A 20,538-nucleotide genomic window follows, 5' to 3' on the forward strand; every position below is an offset into this window, starting at 1 on the left:
CATTCCTCTAAAGAAAATTCTCTAGTTGGCAAGGCTTACCAGAGCATTTAAATAATTATGTTCTAGGTATAGATTTGTATAGTATACACATAGGTTTTTTCTTTTTACCTAATGAAAGCAACACTTGTCTCAAATTTTGTAGTGTTTTCTAAAATGATTAAATCATATCATCATCTAACTACTCTATACTTTTTTTATACTTTTTTATTCTATATACTTGAAGCCATTATTTTATTTAATCTTCATTATTTAAGTAGCTTTCCAGTAGAGAGTGCCCCAATGACTATATATTCCTAGACTATATAATTTTCTTTAAGTTTTACTTATTTGTGTGACAGAGAGAGAGAGAAAGAGAGAGCGGCAGACAGAGGGAGAGGGAGAAGCAGACTCCCTGCTGAGCAGGCAGCTCGATCCTGGACTCGATCGATCCCAGTACCCTGAGATCATGACCTGAGCTGAAAGCAGATGTTTAACTGACTGAACCACCCAGGCACCCTAGACTATATAATTTTTAGGGAGATATTTAGGAGTAAAAAAAAAATGCTTTATTACTTTGCATAAATATTGATAAATAATCCTTTATAGATTTTGTACCAATGGATCCACCCACCAAAAATGGTGGGTATGTGAATTTTTTTTATCCCTTGCACTTACCAACACAGTGTAAATATTTTGATTTTTGCCAGTACAATAGATGGAAAACATGAGGTGTTAAAATATTCTGTTTCTCAGTTGTATTTTCTCTTATAATTAAAATTGAGCCCTTATCATAGCCCTTATCACCTTCCACATCTTCAAAGCAGCCCTGCCAGAGGATTAGCAAGTTTTAAATGAGATGGCTTTGTCAGTGGAAATTAAAAAGAAGAATTGAGGAGGAGATGTAGGATTCTTCACTTTGGTATATAGTATAATTTTTATAAAATATCTTATTTTTTTCTGAAGTGGTTTGAGAGCTTTTGATAGAGATCTGTTTGCATCCTAAGAAGTTGGTTATGGGGAACCTGTTAGAAGCATTCAAACCATCCATGCATGACTGGAGATCTGTCCACTATTATATTTTTAAGGTTAAATAGGGGTTAGACTGAACTGTTTCTGAGACATGACAGTTATTAAACTTATACCCACAAAAACCCTGGAGGGATGCTCAGAATTGTTGGGCTTTTATTTTTATATGCCAGATTCTTCACTGCTCCAGGACTGAAATCTGCTGTTGACTCTTCATTCAATAAAATCATATGAATATTGAGTATTTTATTGTCAGTAGATGGCATTCTTGACTGGAAACCTACCTCATAACTTTACCTCGTGACCTCTCCATAACCTCTTAAGTAGTCGATTAAAAAACTTTTGCTTTATTCTCCATTCTTTCATGGCTATATGCATTGACTATTACATAGAAAGCTTTTGTGAACTAGGCATGTACAATTCATGAAATACTTGACTTTGGGATAATGTCACTTAAGGATTATCTCCAGTGACTGAGGACAGGCATAGATGGCTTGGGAAATTGTTGAGAATCTGGAGATGATTTTCTATGGGTTTCCACTGACCTCCCTAATAAATCTTTTAATGGAGTAGCAGTATGATAAAATCATCCTAGAAATCATAGTTATTCTCTCATGCATAGACTTGAAGGTCTTCTAGCACACCCCTCTAACTTCGTAGATGAAAAAACTCACTAGGGAAGTGCTTTTTCCAAGAAAGATCCTAGAAGAGTTAGGACTCCTTGATTTGAGCCTAGTGATTCTTCTTTCTCAGAATTGTACATGGCCTGTTTGAACAAGAAGTGAAATACACAGCACATGTGGAAAAACAAAGATAATCACATGGACAATGCACCTTATTAAATTAGTGTTGGCAACATTTCTTCACTGTTCCAGCCATTCCATAGGATTCTTTGCTCTGTGAGCTATCTAATAAGCTTTCTTTGTTTTTAGGTGATAATTTTCCAGGTAGCTTTTAGATTCTGAAATGACAACCTGACCATCTGGCAAGAAAAGCAATACTACATAGGTATTATAAGAGATCTTTTCTTTGCATCCATCCAAGACTTAAAAACTTCATCAGCTTGTGGGATTTCTTTCCTTACACAGAACTACTCAGAAATATGCCTTTATTCCAGACACTGGACCAAGGAATCTTTGACAGGGATTTATGCTGATATATCTGATAAGAAAATTTATTAAATGTTATTTTACAGAGCTCATGAGAACGGGTATGATACCTGGAGTTCATAAGTTATAAAATAAATTTATAAAATAAAATTATTTTCCTGAGCATAAGACAGATGCATTGTTGATTGCATTTGTCATAAAGAAATTTAATCTATATCAATTACTCCGAAAGAAACTTGATCTTTTCATGAATGTCGTCCTAACAAAGAATATATTATTCTTGTCATTTTTTTCTCTATTTCCCTTTTCTTCTGTTTAGTCAGTGGCACCTATCTCTGTCAGAGAATCATCCAATTGCATTTCCAGTCACAATTGCCTTAGTCATAAATGATTCAAGTTTATGCTAAAAGGGGACCAGATACTTGTCTTCCTTGTTGCTTGAAGCTTTGACAACATCTATTCATTTGCCTTCAATAGTATTGCTCTGAGTTTATTTTTTGCTTGGGAAAAAGGCCATAGTTACTTGGAAAAATTGAGTTTTCATTTATCTTGGCCTATCTGTCATACTGATAAGATCTGCTGTCTTACAACTCGCTCAGAACTAACAGAAGAACAAAGTGGCTGAGAAGACCCATAAGTCTATATGTTTCAGAAAAGATTTATTTTTCTCCATTCCACTTGTCTTTTGAATAGAGTTTGAATGAGTGATTATTGTGAATAGCATGAGATTTAATAAAGCCAACATTATCAATTTATACATTTACCGAGGTGTAATGGATTATACATACTGAGGTAACCTGAAAGCTGCTTACTTTAAACTAACTAATATGGAACTTAGTTTTAGGGTACCTGGGTGGCTCAGTTGGTTAAGTGTCTGAACTTTGGTATTGGCTCAGGTCCTGATCTCGTGGGTCCTGATTTCATAGGTCATGAGATATAGCCCTGCATCATTCTTCATGCTCGTGGGGTTCTGCTTGGAAATTTTCTCCCTCCGCTCTCTCTCTCTTCCTCTCTCTAATATATCTTAAAAAAATAAATAAATAAAAAGTTAGTTTTGATGCAGTCACAAATACAGAACCCTTAATGTCTGAATAGGAAGGGAATATCTCATTCTGTTTTTCAACATGCTACAGTAAATACTTAACAGATATCTCAAAATTTTGAGTAAATAAATCCTATTGCGTATCATTTTCTTATTTTTGTATTAATGCCTGTAAGGGTTTTTATAAATGTTTGATCCATTCTATCTTTTTAAAATAATGTTTCCTCTTGATGCAATTTGCTTTGATCTTTAACTTGTCAGTAAGAGGAGCTTTGCCATATTATTATGAACACATGATGTATTTTGATTATTGGTTATTCTGACTAAGAACCAGATTTCAATATAGTGGTCTCACTAGATTTTAAGTATTGATGATTTACAAGTCACAGGACTGTGTAGTGCTGTGCTTGTTCCTGGCCTAATTCATTTATTTCCTATTGCATATACCCATTCCTCACCCAGGGTTTCAGTGACCATGGTGAGAGAGACCTTGCATTAGGTGCAGGAGTACATATATGAAAGCCCTCTTGCTCCCAGCACATACAGTTGAGTTAAATCAGAGATGTCACTAAACGGGTATAAAACATGCAGCAGGAAATACTGCAATAGGAGATGCAGAGGTAATCCTTAATTCAGTGGAGAAGGGTTTGGAAAGTTCAGGTTGGCAAAGTTGAGTTTTGAGGGGTGAGTGCTTCCTTAGTTATGCAGTAGTACAGATTGCATACGTTATCATGAAAATTTAGTGTAGTGGTAACATAATCATCGTAGAGTTACAACATGGTCTCATTGGGAGAACTTGTCTGGTTTACATCATCTGGATCAATGCCAAAGCTCTGTAATTTAGTAGGAAGTACACAAGAGTTAGAGATAAGAGGTCTCATTCTGCTGCTTATTAGCAATGTAACCACAGGCCAAACATGAAACCTCTTACCCTACTTTTTTATCTGATAACTGGAGATAATACCACTAGATACTCAATATGTGTTCTCCTTTGAACATTAAGTCAAACATTTATCTGAAAGCATATTGTAAATGGAAAGGATTCATGAAATACAACTTTTATTTTATACATATTTCACTTCTAAATTTTATTCATTGAATTACATGTGGGGAATAAATAATTTTGTTTCAGGCTTCAGGAAGCAATTAACAGTTTATAAGCATCGTTATTGGCCTCCATACTTCCTTGTTTTGGAACCCTGGAATAATTTTAAATATTTTCCTCAAGAATACAACATTTTTATGTTCCATTTATATCACCATGCCTTGGTACAAATGGAACATAGAAATGATACACCAGGAGCACCTGGGTGGCTTAGTTCTTAAGTGTCTGTCTTCTGCTCAGGTCATGATCCCAGAGTCCTGGGATTGAACCCCACATTGGGCTCCCTGCTCAGTGGGGAGCTTGCTCCTTCCTCTCCCACACCCCTGCTTGTGTTCCCTCTCTTGCTGTGTCCTCTGTCAAATTAATAAATAAAACATTTAGAAAAAAAGATATCCCAAACTATCATTTAAATTCACTTACTCATTTTAATTTTACTCATTCATATCTATTATATGTCAGGCTCTCTGCTAGGCACCAGAGATGCAACATAGATGCTACCCTCATTTGGTTTACATTACAGTGAGGGATGTAGTTACGTCACAGAGACAATCAGTGATAAATTCTTTGAAGAAGCAAATACTGTTCTGTGAGAATATATTATGAAGACCTGACTTAGAGTGTCAGACTTTTCTTAGAAGATGAACTTTAAGTGGGAATCTACAGAAAGAATAGGTGGAAATGAGTTAAAGGAGAGAACATACCAGATGAAATGATATGTATAAGCACCCTTAACTAGGAAGGAACATGACAGATTTTAAGAAATGAAAACACTTCAGTGTGTCTGGAGTGCAGAGAGCAAGGTAGAGAAAGGTGGAATATACTGGGAATATTTGGCAAACGGTAGATGATGGATTTGTCGACCAATTTAAAAACTTTGGTCATTTTTATGACTAATGAGAAGACACTGAACCATCTTCAGAGGGTTGAAATGGGGGGGTGGGGTTGGGTAAATGCAGTGAGAAGGTTCTTTCTGCTGTTTCGGATATGAAATAATGGTAGGTAGAAGAGAGATGGTAATAGATAACTGTATGAGGTAGAGTGGTCTAGACCTAGTGGTGGCTGATTACTTTTACAAGAGGTGAGAGAGAAAGGCATGAGGGACTTCTGCCTCTCTGGCTGGTGAATTATGGTGGTGCCATTCACTATCAACACTGGAAGTTGACCATTTAGAGTGGGAGGAGAATTGGTATAGGAAATTATGTGTTTGTACTCAGAGACATTGAATTTGACATCCCTTTAGAGTATCCAAATAGTTTGTCTGGTAGCCAATTGGCTGCATGGGTGTGGAGGTCAGAAAAGGAGTGTTTGAAGATAAAACAATGTGAATACAAATTTTTGTTAAGCCCAAACTATTATCAGTAACTCTTGGAGTTTAAATTTAGGAAGGTTCAGTGTTAGATTTTTGAGGGTAAGAAAAGTGGAGCATTTTTAAATATTGGATAGGCCTCACACCATTTAAAATTTTGTAGGGGTGCCTCTCTGGCTCAGTTGTAGAGCATGTGACTCTTGATCTTGGGGTCATGAGTTCGAGCCCCATGTTCAGTGTAGAGATTACTTAAAAAAACAAGTAAAATTTTTATAATTGAACAATTTATCTAGACTTAAAAATTTAGATTTCAGGTTTTTAAAAGTGAATTGTGATCTGAAAATCATCAGTGCATTTAAAGAAATGGTGAGAAGTGAGTTTTTATTTAGTTTATAAAGAATGAGTATCAATTGTTGCTCTTTATGATCTTAGGAAATTTTTTCCTTAATTTTAAATGAAGACTGTTTTTAATTTTCATATGAAAATCAAATGCTTACTATAATGTGTACATTAAGCAGAACTAGTAGTATCTCTTTCGTTATAGGTATTGAATATAGGTCAGCCTACAGGCTTTTATAATAGATTTACGACAATTTTCTTACTCATCAGGGTAACATAAACACAGTGTAAAGAATATGATGATAAAATCAGATCCTCTGTAATTCACTGAGATACTTTTTCTGGCATGACTTCATGACTTCCCATTCAGACAGCTTTTCAGTTTTGTTTATTTTTGAGGAAGGCTCCCACCGTGGGGCTTGAACTCATGACTATTACCCTCAGATTGAGACCTGAGCTGAAATCAAGTATCGGAGACTTAACAAACTGAGCCACCCAGGCACCCCTGCCATTGAGACATTTCATTCTAAAACCAGCAATACTGGAATGCAACTGACTACATTAAACAGGCACACACACACACACACACACACACACACACACACACAAGCCTAGGTTTGTGCCTTATTCTAAAGTCCATTTCTTTATTTGTAGGTGATGAGCAATTGAAGTTGAGATGAATAACATATTTGGGGGTATGTACCATTTTTTTTAAATAAAAATATGTATGTGTAATGTAGCATATAAATTTTTTTATGAATTGTACAAAGACTATGACTATTGATAAGGACCACATTTCCTTAAATTATAGAATTAGTAAATAGCTCTATTTTATGTAAATAATACATACAGAAAGCAGTAGCAATGGATTTTATAATAAACTATAAGATAATAGGTGATTTTAAATGTAATGTGTAGCCCAAAAAATTCATTTACAAATAAAATCTTTTTATTAAATTTCATTTGCCAATGTGTTTTAAAATTCTTCAGTTTTTAAAGTAGGAAAGTTAATTATCTTAAATATATTATGAAAATAATTGTAGTATGTACAGTGTTTATTAATTTTCCCTGATATATTTATTTGGCTATAAACCTTTGGTGTTTTTCATATACAAGTTCTATTATGTTATGTTAAATTCTAATTATTGCCAACATGTGCATTTTTAAACCCAGTTTACCCCTGTAAACACTATTTTATATGTTGTCATTTTTAGTGATGAGTTGCCTCTGTTTTCAGTAGAATTCTCAATGAGCTTCTGTTTCTCAAGCTAACACCTTTATATTTTATACAGAGTTTTCTGTTGTTACATCTTCTGATTTAATATATACATCATATACTGGAGAATGATCAGTTTGTTGTTTTAGCAATTTACATTTTGGTTCTAGTTGCAAATAAATATAAAATACTAGTTTATGGGGAAGATCTTTAGACTTAAAAAGGGTTACTGACCATTTAAGAATGATTATTAGTAAGTATAAAATTGAGTCTTCACTTTATTAGTGCCTGACTAACTTACACATAGATACATGGACACAGACATGTACCACCCAATCCCATAGCAAAGATGACCAACTTATAAAAAAGCAGATGGTATCCTATCATGTTGGGCCATCACAGCCTTGGGCCAGTGGTTCTCAAGTCAAGGGTTTTGAGACAAATCTTGCTTTCAAGAGCTGTGGGATATTAAGCAATTCAATTTCCCTAAGCTCAGTTTATTTGTATGGTTTAGTTGTCTAAATCATATATGATTTCTTACATTACTTCTTCCTTAAAACATTTTTATTTCATATTTGAAAAAGCTAAAGTTTAGAGGTGAATAATTTTGTATTGGTAAAACTGTTACTAATATTTTGCAGTGTAAGATAAATTTACTTATTGGGATAGGACAATAGAAAAGTAAAATTGATTCTTTGGCAATTATTTCGGGAGTGGTTTTCTTTGCTTAAATTTGGGGGTCTGGGCAGATCTAAGAAGGCAGGCTTCCCCTCTGTGTCCTTTTGTCCTACCTGACATGGATACTCAGGATTGAGTCACGTTGAAAGAATCCCTCATGACCTTGTTAGCTCAAGGTTATCTTTTATCTGATTTCTCTCTTCCTGGATAGGTTACAGGCTGGAGAACATTAAAATATCTATTTTCTTGGTGGTTTTCTTTTCTAGATTTGAATAATTCACTTGATTCTTCCAAGCTACTTAGATGAAAAAATGTTATCAAATAAACGCATTATATTTTTAGTCTACATATAAGGCTTCATATCTTTTAATTTGGTCATTTAAAAAACTAAATAATGTTCAGATACCTTTTATATTGTGAGGTTAGATATTTGCTTGAGATAGGCATTTCTTTTTTCGTAAAAAATACTGGAAGTATCTAAATACTGTGAAAGATCCGTTTGAGTATCGGGCTTATTCTGCATTGAATACTCCCTTGTGTTCCCATTCATTGATATAATATTTTAAGCTCTTTGTTACAAACATTACAAATGCAGATATGAAATGACCTCTCTCTTTTAGTAGAGGGGATTTTTAAGAACCAGGTTAGGGACTCCGGTAGGTATCTTGTGCCATTTTTCTCACTCTGAAATTTTGTTATTATATGATTTTAATTGGATAGGTGAATCAAAAAAAAAAAAGTTAGGTGTATAGGTGAAAAATGGTAAGATGGTGTCCATTTTATATGGATTGACCTACATATACAAGATTAGTTATTCGTTGTTTAGAAGAATGTATATAACTAATCCGTGAAAATGATAACAATCAGCAAAGCTTATTAAGACACTGACTTCGTTTTAAAAAAAAGTAGTTATCATCATGAGTGTCAGATAAAACTATATTTTAAACATTTGTAAATCAAATGGGAATAAAGTGTTCTTTGCATGTATTATTTCTTTTACAGGAATTCGTTTCTGTATTTTATGAGACAAATCACAGGCATTACAGTTTCAAATCAACTTTATTGTTTTCATTGCAATTGCTACATAGTTATTGAATAGTTAAAGTAAGTTTTAATGACAAATGAAGTACATGTTTGATTATATGCCGTTAGTAAAAATATCTTTTTATGGCCCAGGGTGGTTTTCAGCATGGCCTTGACAAAAGCAGTATGTAAATGTGTATTTCCCTTCAAAAGAATATAAGTCAGCATAAGCAAATTTTAAGGGAAATATTTAAAAATTAACAATTAGTGAATATTCTTTGTGTGTTGAAATTATATGAACATGTAAATAGCATAGCTGTGCTTATTTTCAGAGGCCATTATAATATTAATTAGAAAAGTTGTAAATACCATAATTATTCTACTAAATTAATTACATTTTTATTTCTATGTTATTGCTGAATATAGCAGGGATTAGGAAGATAGTTAGAATGCTGACATTGAGAATGTTCCCACAATTACTTTTTTATCTTGTGTTACTGATTCTCCTGCTACTTATCACTTGCTGTTGTACCCAATATCTGATCCTACCTTTCTGCCTTTTATTCAGTTTCCTTTGTCAGAGATACTCTTTTCTTCAGTCCTTACATTTCAAAGTTGTACTTAACTTGCAATGTCTAGTTTGAGGGTTGCCTCTTTCACAATGCCCTATAGTCAGAACTCCCTGCTCAAAGTCATTGCTGTCAACTTGTCCTTCTACTGTAGCTCATCTAAAGCATGGTCCCTTGTGACTAACAAATGTTCTTGATGTTCATCTCACTTACTCCTTGTTTTCTGCCCCATTGGAAAAATCATCTCACATCATCATTTATTTAACTTTGAACATAGTTCCTCAGTGTTGAGAAATACTAGAAAAGTAAGAATCTCTGCATCTGCATGCATGGTGTGAGGTTTTGGGCTAGAAACCAGGAAAAAGTATATTGGTGCTGGGAAGAATGATTATCTAAGGAATTCAACGTGTGATAATTATTTTATCCAAGAGCCAGGAGGATATCTTTGATAGGAATTACAAGGCAGGAGATACTTTCTTTGACCTTTCCTGTTCTGCTTAACATCTCTTTAATATTAATAACAGCAGAAATGAGAACTATAATGGCAACTGTAGTTTTATAGAGCTTACTGTATGTATTACACTTCATCTTTTTTTTATTTTCATGTCCTGCCATGAAGTTGGTGGAACAGAAGTTGACATTATCAGAATTGGCCAATTTTATTTGTTTTCAGCTAATACAATTTAAAGCCTGATTATGCAGTCTAACTGTTCTTTTATTAAATGTTAAGTTAATATTTAATATCTGTGATCTTTTAGCATAATTTAGAAATAAAGTAACCTCTGCAATCCAGAAAGCAGTGTCCTAATTTAAGACACTGTATGCCTTTTAAAATAGATATAGCTATTTTGATCAAAATTCTTGGAGTAGGGTCCCAAGTTGCATCAATTTCACGGTTCCTAATCCTCTGGACAAAGGAATTCAAGAAAGAATAGACCTATACCCTAAAAGTATCATCAGAGTAGGAACATTAAGAGTGAGTCTCTAGTGAAGAACGTGACTAATGTCCATACAGTTAGGCTAAGCCAAGATACCCAGACAAAATTGACCAGGGAGCAGGGAGAGTCCTGAAACAGTGTCTCCACTTCTGTGAACTCAGCTGCTACTTTGTACAATTTTTCCTTCAATCTTGAGCTATATCCTATGGTAATAAGGAGCTATAGGACCCAATCAATTACCCTGTTATATAAGCTATACTAACTAGGGTCTTTGTTATTTGCAATTCAGTGTCCTGACTAATGCAGGTAAAATCACTGATATAACGGTATTCTTCTTTCTGCTCCACTTTCCATTTCTATTTTACTTTCTTTTCTTCTTCCCTTTCCTTTCTTCTCCTCTCCTTCTCTGGCTACATTTTCCTTTATCCTTGCCCTTTCTTTCTTCCTCTTACTTCATTACTTGCCCATTTATTCATCCATGTATCCATCCATGTAATACTCATGTAGTGCTTAGCATACATTGGACATTATGCTAGGTTCTGAGGACAAAAAGATACATGACATACACTCTTTATTCTCTTTAGGATCACATTTCCTCTTTTAATTTTAGGAAGTTGGTTTTTGAACAGGAAGATAGAGCTTAGGCCAAAAAATGGGAGAAAATAATAAAAAAGGAAATCCCTAAAGCATTTGCCTAATACTTGAGATTGGTGGAAAGATTCAAGATGGGAAATGTTAATTGGGAAGGGTTGCTGAAAAAGTTGAACTTAGAGCAGAGATTCTTTGTAACACCAATTTAGTAATTCAGTAACAGTAACTTCAAGGCAGGTTATAGATTCAAAGTACATACCCTCATACCATAGCATACATTATTTAAATTGGTAGCGGGAAAATAATCCTTGAACCTTCCTGTTCTATAGTATGATTATAAGGTATGGGTAAAGAAGAAAACCTGGATATGTTACTCTTTCTTCTGTGGTAAGCATTGGGAAAGTAAACACTGTAAGGACACTAATTATAATCACAAAATCATTCACTGCTTTTTCAGGTCCTCATAAACTCACAGGGGACCAACAACAGAGGAATTGGTGAAATTTCCTTAAAAAATGCTCTCCATATGCAACAAGTCAGTCCAAGTCTGCTCACATTGACATTCACAAGAATAGTAGTAATTTGGAAAACAAAGATGGAAATTTTGATGGCTTTGATCTGTAACCTTTCCTCTTAAAATATTTCAGCTAAATTCCTTAGTTTGGTATGTAAGATCCTGACCACATTGGCCACCATCTACTTTGTACCTCATCACCTCAAATACCCTAAGCTTCTGAATTTCTTTACTGGCATACCTCGGCAAATATTCTTCTTCAGACATGTTACTGACCTCTATCTGCTGTCCTCTTAAACCTGGTAAACTCATTTTTTAAATAGCTCTTTCAGTTAAAGCCTACCTTTTTAAAGGCTTTCCCCTTGGAAGCTTTCTCTGACTATCCAAGGCAGTGTTGTTCTTACTTGATAACTGTGAGCATTTCTTTCTTAAGTCACCAACCACTGTGTGGATTATTATCATTATTATGTTTTTCTTTTTAAAATGAGATAAGGGCTCTGTTAGAACAGGAACCTTTACATTCATCTTTATATGATCAGTTTCCAGACCCATTCATGAGGGATAATGAGGGTTGAATACTTTTTACCTGAATGAATAAATGAACAAAATGGGATGGAAGAGAACATAATATAGTTCATTGTGGACAAGTAAAAGATAATGCTTTTCTCAAAAATAAGGGCAAAGCAAAGGTTCTGAGGTTTCTAGATGCATTATTCTTAAAACCTTTATGGTTTTACATGTAGAAACTTTTTTTTTTTTAAAGATTTTATTTATTTGACAGAGATCACAAGTAGTCAGAGAAGCAGGCAGAGAGAGGAGCAAGCAGGCTCCCTGCTGATCAGAGAGCCCAATGTGGGGCTTGATCCCAGGACCCTGGTGAGCCGAAGGCAGAGGCTTTAACCCACTGAGCCACCCAGGCACCCCATACATGTAGAAACTTTTTCATTGTTCAAAATATTATCTGATAAATAATCATTGCTACAAACATTTCTTATGATCTACATTCCAAAAGACTATGTAATAAAAAAGATGAATATATAGTGGTTGCCCACAGGAAAATACTGGAAACAAAAGTAAAAGCACTTCAGTAATTCAGGATATTTAATGTTTAATTTTATGAAAAGATTTGAACAGCCTATTATAATGTTTAATTAAAAATATTCTGAAGTTGGGGCGCCTGGGTGACTCAGTGGGTTAAAGCCTCTGCCTTTGGCTCAGGTCATGATCCCAGTGGGATCATGTGGGATCAAGCCCTGCATCGGGCTCTTTGCTTCCTCCTCTCTCTCTGCCTGCCTCTCTGCCTACTTGTGATCTCCTGAAGTCAAATTGAGAAATATTTTATATATTTATCTTCTATAATATGTATATGTTTCCATATTAAATACAAGGATATGTCCTATAGCTGAAAATCTGTTGTTGCAGGGGTGCCTGGGTGGCTTAGTCAGTTAAGTGTCTGACTCATGGTTTTTGCTCAGGTCATGATTGCAGGGTCTTGAGATCAAGCCCCGCATTGGGCTCCACCTGGAGAGTCTGCTTGAGATTCTTTCCCTCTGCTGCTCCTCCCCACTTAGCATGTGCAAGTGCACTCTTTTCTCTTTCTCTAAAATAAATCTTAAAAAAAAAAAAAAACAATAACACCTTTTGTTGCAGATAAAACTGTTCACATAACTCTAAGGATAGAACCGTCCCCCCCTTTTCCTTTGGTAACCATATTCCATATAATATATTTTATTATATTTCATATAATAAAATATAATATATTTTATTATATGGAATATATCGACTATAACAGAAGATAAAACCATAATCATTTATTAGAAAGGAAATGAGACTGGGAGAATCCCTAATTGATTTGTGATCTTTTTGAAAAATTTTTTTTAAAAAAAGATTTTATTTATTTGACAGCGAGAGAGGGAACACAAGCAGGGGGAGTGGGAGAGGGAGCCCAATGTGGGGCCTGATCCCAGGACCCTGGGATCATGACCTGAGCTGAAGGCAGATGCTTAAAGACTGACCCACTCAGGTACCCTTTTTTGTGATCTTAACCTGCCACTTTCAGAAATAAAAACTTGGGCAAAATAGATACATTGATGCAGTAACTTAACTTTATGAGGAGCTCATTTGTGCCAGGTACCTATGGGTATATGATGAGTAAGACAGCAGGTTGGGGAATATCACAATTAATAGGTTCCCATGTGATGATTCCAATATTTACAGAAAAAGGCAATAACAGTGTGTACACTGAGCATCATTCTTCTGCTGTAATTAATTTCCTAAAAGCTCTTACTGCATGGAAACTCTTGTAACTATTCTTCAGAACTAGAGACTTTGAAGAAGACTAAAGAAAATAATTAGGAATTTTAACAATGTGCTATATACATTTAAAACGGTTACCATTTTAATTTAAAACAATAAAAGTAGATGCATGCATGTATTTTCTCATAGACAAATGACTGCATAGTGAAAAATTCTAAGTTCAACCTAATATTTCATTTTATTATTTGAGTCTCATTGGTCCTGTGTCATGAAAAATGATATACCTTTCAGCTACCTTTAACAAGGTATCCTATCATTAATCATAAACTGTCTAGCATTGCTGAATTTTGCATATTTTTTTGTGAATCAATATTTTTACCCCAAAAGTAAATAGAGTTGCTTTTTGAGAATTATCCTCTTTCTACGACCCCTTCCTCCAACTTCACTAGCATGAGACCGACATATGGATGCATGTGTGTTTGTATAAATATGGGTGCTCTCTCTCTCTCTCTCCTTTACACACACATGCTCTTACATGAACACCTTGCTAGATGTTAATTTTTTTCAGATATTACTGGTTGTAATTATTTTCCTCAGGTACAGATAGGATTCTTAACCTAAAACTCTGCTAGAATTCTGTTTAATAACAGCTTTGATCTATTTTCTTTCCATTTACCCTGTAATTTAATTTGTACTCTGCTTATTTGGACATTCTTATCTTCCAACCATCTTTTCTTTCCCAATTTTTTTACATTCTGTGGCTGAGATAGAGTAAGGTGTCATAATCATGCAATCATTTACTTACTCATTCAAAAAATTGTCATCAAGGCAATGTGCTGACTGTTGTGGGAATAATAATGAAGGGATTTTATAATATCCCTTCTCCTTAAAGGAAACTTTTAATGCAGATTTTTTGGCCATTGTACTTAAACATTTCTTTTCTTTTTTTTTCTTTTTCTTCTTTTTTTGAATGATAGGACTGCTATTTTTGACATTTGCTTTAAGTAGCTTCCAAATAGTTATTTTGGTTCTGGCTCTTAGCTATGCTAAGAATGATGGAAGGAACATTTTTAACTGAGGATACTGGTTTGAAGTTAAAGCATAATTATTATAGACAATGTTTGTTAATCAGCACATGTCTCTGTACCAGTGTAATATGTAAATACTATTTTAGTAAATAAAAATAAGCTGTAATTATAATTGCAAACTTGTTTTTCCATTGACAGGAGAAGGGGGATGATGGATGCAGATAACTGTAATGCAAGATAGAATATGAGTTCCCAGAAGATGTATAGGTGAAGTCTGATGGGGAATTCAGAAATGGCAAAAATTACTTCTGAGAATCTAGGAGAAATTTTTGGAAGAGGTTAGCATTGAATTTGTTGAGTGTTTATTGTTAGGATATGCATATATGGAGATGGGGATGATGGTCACTACCGGCTAAGTAATTAGTGCAAATACAGATAGGAAGATATGGGTTGGAGCATGGGTGTGTACAGTACATGGAGAATACAGCATGCAATGTGGAAATTAATGTCTCTGTTGTGTGTGACACACAAGTACATTGTGTTCTATATATGTAGTCACATGTCTCTTCTTTTTTTACAAGGTAGATTTGCATGGATGCCTTTCTTCTTGGCCCTCATACAGTCAGTTCTGTTGATAAGTTCTTGCTAATGTAGTAACCTCAATAATCTTTGAGTTATGCAGTCTTCACTAGCTTTGATAGAGTGTTGAATGTTCAAAAGAAAAATCCAAGTACCTATTAAATCATCAAATGCCATTTTGTGTTTATGAAATCAGATGAAAGCCAATTTCTACATTAGAGCAAATCTACTTTCCTGTACTTGGTTGAGGTTGTAAGGAGAGATTACTCTGCTTCCCTAAGAAGGTTAAGCTGTCATCTAGTTAAATATGGACTTAAAATAATGCTGCCAAAGCAGCTGCCTCCTGTGATTGATGATGATGATGATAGATGATGATAGTTTTGAAATCAGTTTTGCAGGGGAAATTGCTATTTTTCTACTTTGGCTGATGTTGTAGTCTGGGTTGGGGATTTCTTGTCATATTAGGTATCTTTTTTGATTAAAAAGGAAATTGCTAAGGACTGTATTCTCTATGATAAAATGGCTCTAAAACTGAGCTATGGGGCAGATGATTTTAAGTTGGTCTATATGTATTACTCGAGTGACACAAGTTATTCTGGGCTTCACAGTGTCATCTCATGGTGAATTGTGTTTTGGAGAACAAATAGTGACCCATGTCTAGACAGAGAAATGGTAGAAAATGTGGTATTTAGAAGATAAGATAATAGCAGGTCACTAACGTCTTCCAAAATTGTTCACATATATTGATATTTATTGTCCTCTTCAAGCCACTCAAGACTTATTTACTCATTGGTTCCCTCGTTTGGGTTGCTCTTACCCCAGATGCCTGCTTGTCTGGATCCCTTACTGCATTGGATCTCTGCTCAGATGTTGTCTCCTCAGAGCAGTCTTACCTGATCTTCATCTCTTGAAGAGTCTCCATACATAGCTCCTCTGCTTTTTCTCATTTCCACGTGGCAGTATGCATTCCCTGATGTGTTATGTATTCATTTCCTATTGTCTCTCTCCCCATCTAGAGTAAACTACATGACAGCAGAGACTGGTTTGTTCAGTGCTATAAACTGAGAATCTATAAAAGTTCCTGTCCCATAATAGGTATGCAATTAGTAATTATTGAATGATTAGCTGAATGAATTAATCTTTATTTTATACTTTAAATAAAGTGTTCAAAGTATTTTTAAAAGCTTATTAATGTTGGGCTCCAGAGCCAAAATCAAGCTCTTCAAATTGCTTTTGTTTGCGTTACACAAACAATACAAACAAAAACCAGCCCTAAAAGGAAAACAGAAGAATATTCAGGGCTTGCTCTTAGGTGAACCATTTTATATCTCATCGTGTACTAGAGAAAAGGAATCAATTTTGTTTATACAAAATCACCGGTTAACCACTATTCCATACCATTCCATTGTGTAAACCCAAGCACTCACTGGTCTAAAAAAAACCATTTTCAGAAAGGAGAAGAAAACAAAACATAACTCCCCCACCAACCCCAATATTTTTTAAAGGCCAATAACATTTGTATCCACTGCCTAAACATGATCAATCAAAGCTTTACAAGCTTTATATGGGTTGCTTCCTTAACAAATGTGTTTTTTGTCTCAGTCATTCATCATATCTGGAAGTTTGGATGATGAGCTTGAGCAGTCTCTTAGGTTAACACGGAAAATAGCCACTTGGTGGATTTGTGAAAGGAAAAGCCTGTTAAAATGGCAGACATAGCCTCCTGACAACATAAAGAAGGATATTGTAGCCTGTTTGTGTTGTCTTGATGTGGTGAAATTCAGCTGAACTTTAGGAGGAGGATTTGTTGTAATGGAGAAATCAGGTTATAAATGTAAAGAGCTAACATGAACATGTTGAAGGTATTCCCTTGGACTTCCAAATACATAGGAAGTTTTCTAATGAGACTGAAGCTACTAGCTAGGCTATGAGAATGGAATCATCTGCTGTGTTGAATAAACTACCTTAAAAAAACTGTAGAATGCCTTCAATAACCAAGATATATGTTGCTGCTGTCACTATCACTACTTAGAGAAATTGAACTGTTTAGTCAGGGGGAAAAGGAATGCAAGCCTGTGATATCACATCCAGAGAGGACTTCACATAAGGAGTTTGGTATAGTCATATCAGGTCTCATGGTAAGACCTCTGAAATGAGATAAGGCACCAATTATATGTCATTGCATGACAAGAAATATTTTGTTCTTCAGCTAAGTTAGTGCTTATGAAAGACAGCAGATAGGTGAAATAGGCTCATTTATCTTTTGTTGTAGAACTGTTAGGGGTTATGCAAAAGGCCCTAGTTCATTCACAGGGGCAAGGTCAGACCTTATTCAGGTTAATAAGAACCCTAGTGACAAAAGGAGTTGGAACTGCATAGATTGGGCAAATAATTGAATGGAGGGAGGAGGAGAAGGTTTTAGAAGAACATGCAAATGAGACCCAATGAATTGGAAAGAAATGAAATGGAAATCTGAGACCCTGAAAGTCACAGAGGGGAAAAAAAAAGTTTGTCTTACCATACTGTGGTTTTGGTTTCCGCTCACAGTACTGTGAGCTGAGGTACTGGTACTGTTCAAGAGGTACTGGTACAAGAGGTACTGGTACCTCTTGCCATTGTCACTTTCTTTAGAAGAACCCAGGAATATACTTACACCTTATCCCCTATATAATAAGTGTTGTTATAGATCCCCACTTTTAGATATTTTATTCTTTTCAAGATCCCTGCAGAGGGATTTTGAATTATTTTCAATTTCTGCTTTAGCTGGGCTGTGTGCCAGAAATGGATTTTAAAATAAGTATCTCTTAGTTTGTCCTAATCCCTTTCTGGAGATATACATATCACCCCAAAATGTTGTTTTGAACATAGGTTTTGGATTTCATAGAGAGAACATGGCTCACTTGTCTGGCTCTTATCACTTAACTTTTTTAATATAAAACTACATTCATTACTGTGTGGTCATTTAAAAAATGAAAGTATTTAATTTCATGAATCTTAGATTTGAAAGGGCTTTAGACCAGGGATGAGAAGGGAGAGTCAGTGTTTCCCTTTAAAGGACATAGCTGATTTATAGCAAAATGGGATTCACACTTTATGATCATGGCCTCAGTGTACTTTCTTTCAGGGAGAGTAGAATAGTGTTTCAGAACATAAGCTCTGCAGTTAAACAAGGTCATATTAAAATTTCACCATAGCTGAGTGACCTTACACAAGTTATTTGCCCTGTAAATCTTACTTCATCATCTTTAAAATGGGGTTAATAACAGCTTTTGTCTTATGAATTTGAGGATTAAATGGAACAATAAATATTAAACTTAGCACAATACCTAGCAAAGCCTTAGAAAATATTCAGTACATGATAGTACACCTGTATTGCATTTTTGTTGCTGTGTGATACATTACCCGAGGTATAGAAATATAAAAAAAAACCCCACATTTATTATCTCACAAATTCCATGGGCCAGGAGTCAGCATGTTTTAGTTGTGTTATTTGCTCAGGGTTTCATCATGCTAAGATTGAAGTGTCAGTGGGCTGTGTTCTCATCTGGAGGCTCAATTAGGGAAGTAATTGTTTCCAGACTTGCTTAGATCATTGGCAATATTCATTTCCTTGCAGTTGTGGCAGTGAGTCTTAGACTCTTGCCTTGCTCACTGTCAGCCAAACTCTACCCTCAGGTCCTTGCCATGCAGCACCCATCGTAAGTACCTTACACACAGCAGCTTACTTGTTCAGTCAGCACGGTAATTTATGTCACTTCAAACCTCTCCCTTTATGAATAGAGAGAGTTTAAGATCTGACCTGATTAGGTCAAGAACATCCAAGAGAATCTCTTTTTCAAATAATTCAGTACTGACTGATTAGAGGCCTAAACCTATTCACTTGAGTCATATAAAATAGTCCAGCCATGGGTTTGAAATCCATTCTATTAACTGCCATACACTCATTAATAGGAGGGTATTAGTGTATATATACCAAGGGGCAGGGATCTTGGGGTGTTCTCAGAATGCTGCCTTCTTCATAGAAGTATCATTGTTAATTGTCATTAATCCTTGCTCTTGCCATTATCATATATTTATTATATTTATATTTGTTTCTGTTATAGTTGTATGCTTTATTATTATATACTTCTTTGAACTTAGGGTGGTTGAGAGCTCTAAAGTGAAAGGTGATTGTGTGATAATAGTGGGAAATAAAGGAAACTATTTGGGAACTCTTGATTGTGAAGGAATTGGCATTGTATCTCTCCATGTGCATGCTCATTTGTTTTGCACTGCATCATGATATTTAAAACATACTAAATGTTATCCCCCTAAAAATATATCTATTATAGTATAATTCTTAAATCTTAGAAAGTTGTGAATGAAGACAAAAGTAGACTGCAATCATTGGAAACACAGACCATAATATTGAATGTTCAGTATAATGCCTAGTAATTTAGAATAGAAACTGTCACTGATTTTGCTCTAGTTCTAGTTAATTGAGGAAGAGATTACCTTAAAGGAATATTTAGTAAAGGGACTTGAATATTTTACACATAAATCTGAGGAAGAGAAGTTCTGCTTCTAATGCTAATGCGTTGTCACCTATTTACAGTTTCGTCAAAGGAGTATTTTCAGAATTCCAAATAGGAATGCCTTACTTCTTACCATACAGAAGAAGCTAATGAAAAGCCAATCCTTCTGGCTGGTTTTTAAAATGTATTCTCTGTCCTATAAGCTGTCCTTAATTTCCTGGTACACCTTGAATATGCCACAAGCAATTTATAATGGCATCAATTAACATTTGGGAAGTTGAGCATGGCCATCTAGGATATTAAATATTTGCTCCAGGAATGCTAATAAAACCCATTGACCTTATATTCTCAAAGTATTTGTTAACAATAACAGCAAAATTAAGGGATACCAGATAAATGAAAGAGTATCTGTTTAGATCTATTTTCCTCAAATTTTTTCATTTTTGTGTTCCCATTTGATTTTGAACACTCTCGCTCTTTTTTAGAGGTACAATTGGGCTATATCACTAATGATCCCTTAGAAAATAAGTTTTTGTATCATCAAAGTCATTGAGGAGACTTTGGTAATAAAATGAAAATAAGAATAAATTTACCCTTCTTTCCACTTCTTCATAGGATCATTGCCATTTTTGTATTTGATATTCATGGACAGCAAGGATATTCAGCCCTACTTATAAAATATAACATAGTCTCTTCAATTAGGGTGACATGCTGGCAAAAAAAAAA

At 34.9% G+C, this 20,538-nt stretch overlaps 1 protein-coding gene across 3 annotated transcripts in view; it reads left to right on the forward strand.

Moving 5' to 3' along the window:
* CNTN4 (contactin 4) overlaps positions 1–20,538 on the forward strand; it is a 917,793-nt gene that overhangs the window by 130,039 nt on the left and 767,216 nt on the right. For 2 of the 3 annotated variants that reach the window (XM_032867434.1, XM_032867431.1), the window contains exon 1: positions 6,561–6,601. The exons of the other annotated variant lie outside the window; for it this stretch is intronic. The gene's annotated coding sequence lies outside the window, so the exon portion shown is untranslated. Of the gene's footprint in view, positions 1–6,560; positions 6,602–20,538 lie in introns of those variants that run through there. 3 annotated transcript variants of the gene reach the window in all.

The sequence above is a fragment of the Lontra canadensis genome, unplaced genomic scaffold (genome assembly GCF_010015895.1).
Source record: "Lontra canadensis isolate GAN:19392208 unplaced genomic scaffold, GSC_riverotter_1.0 scaffold34, whole genome shotgun sequence".
Classification (NCBI taxonomy): domain Eukaryota; kingdom Metazoa; phylum Chordata; class Mammalia; order Carnivora; family Mustelidae; genus Lontra; species Lontra canadensis.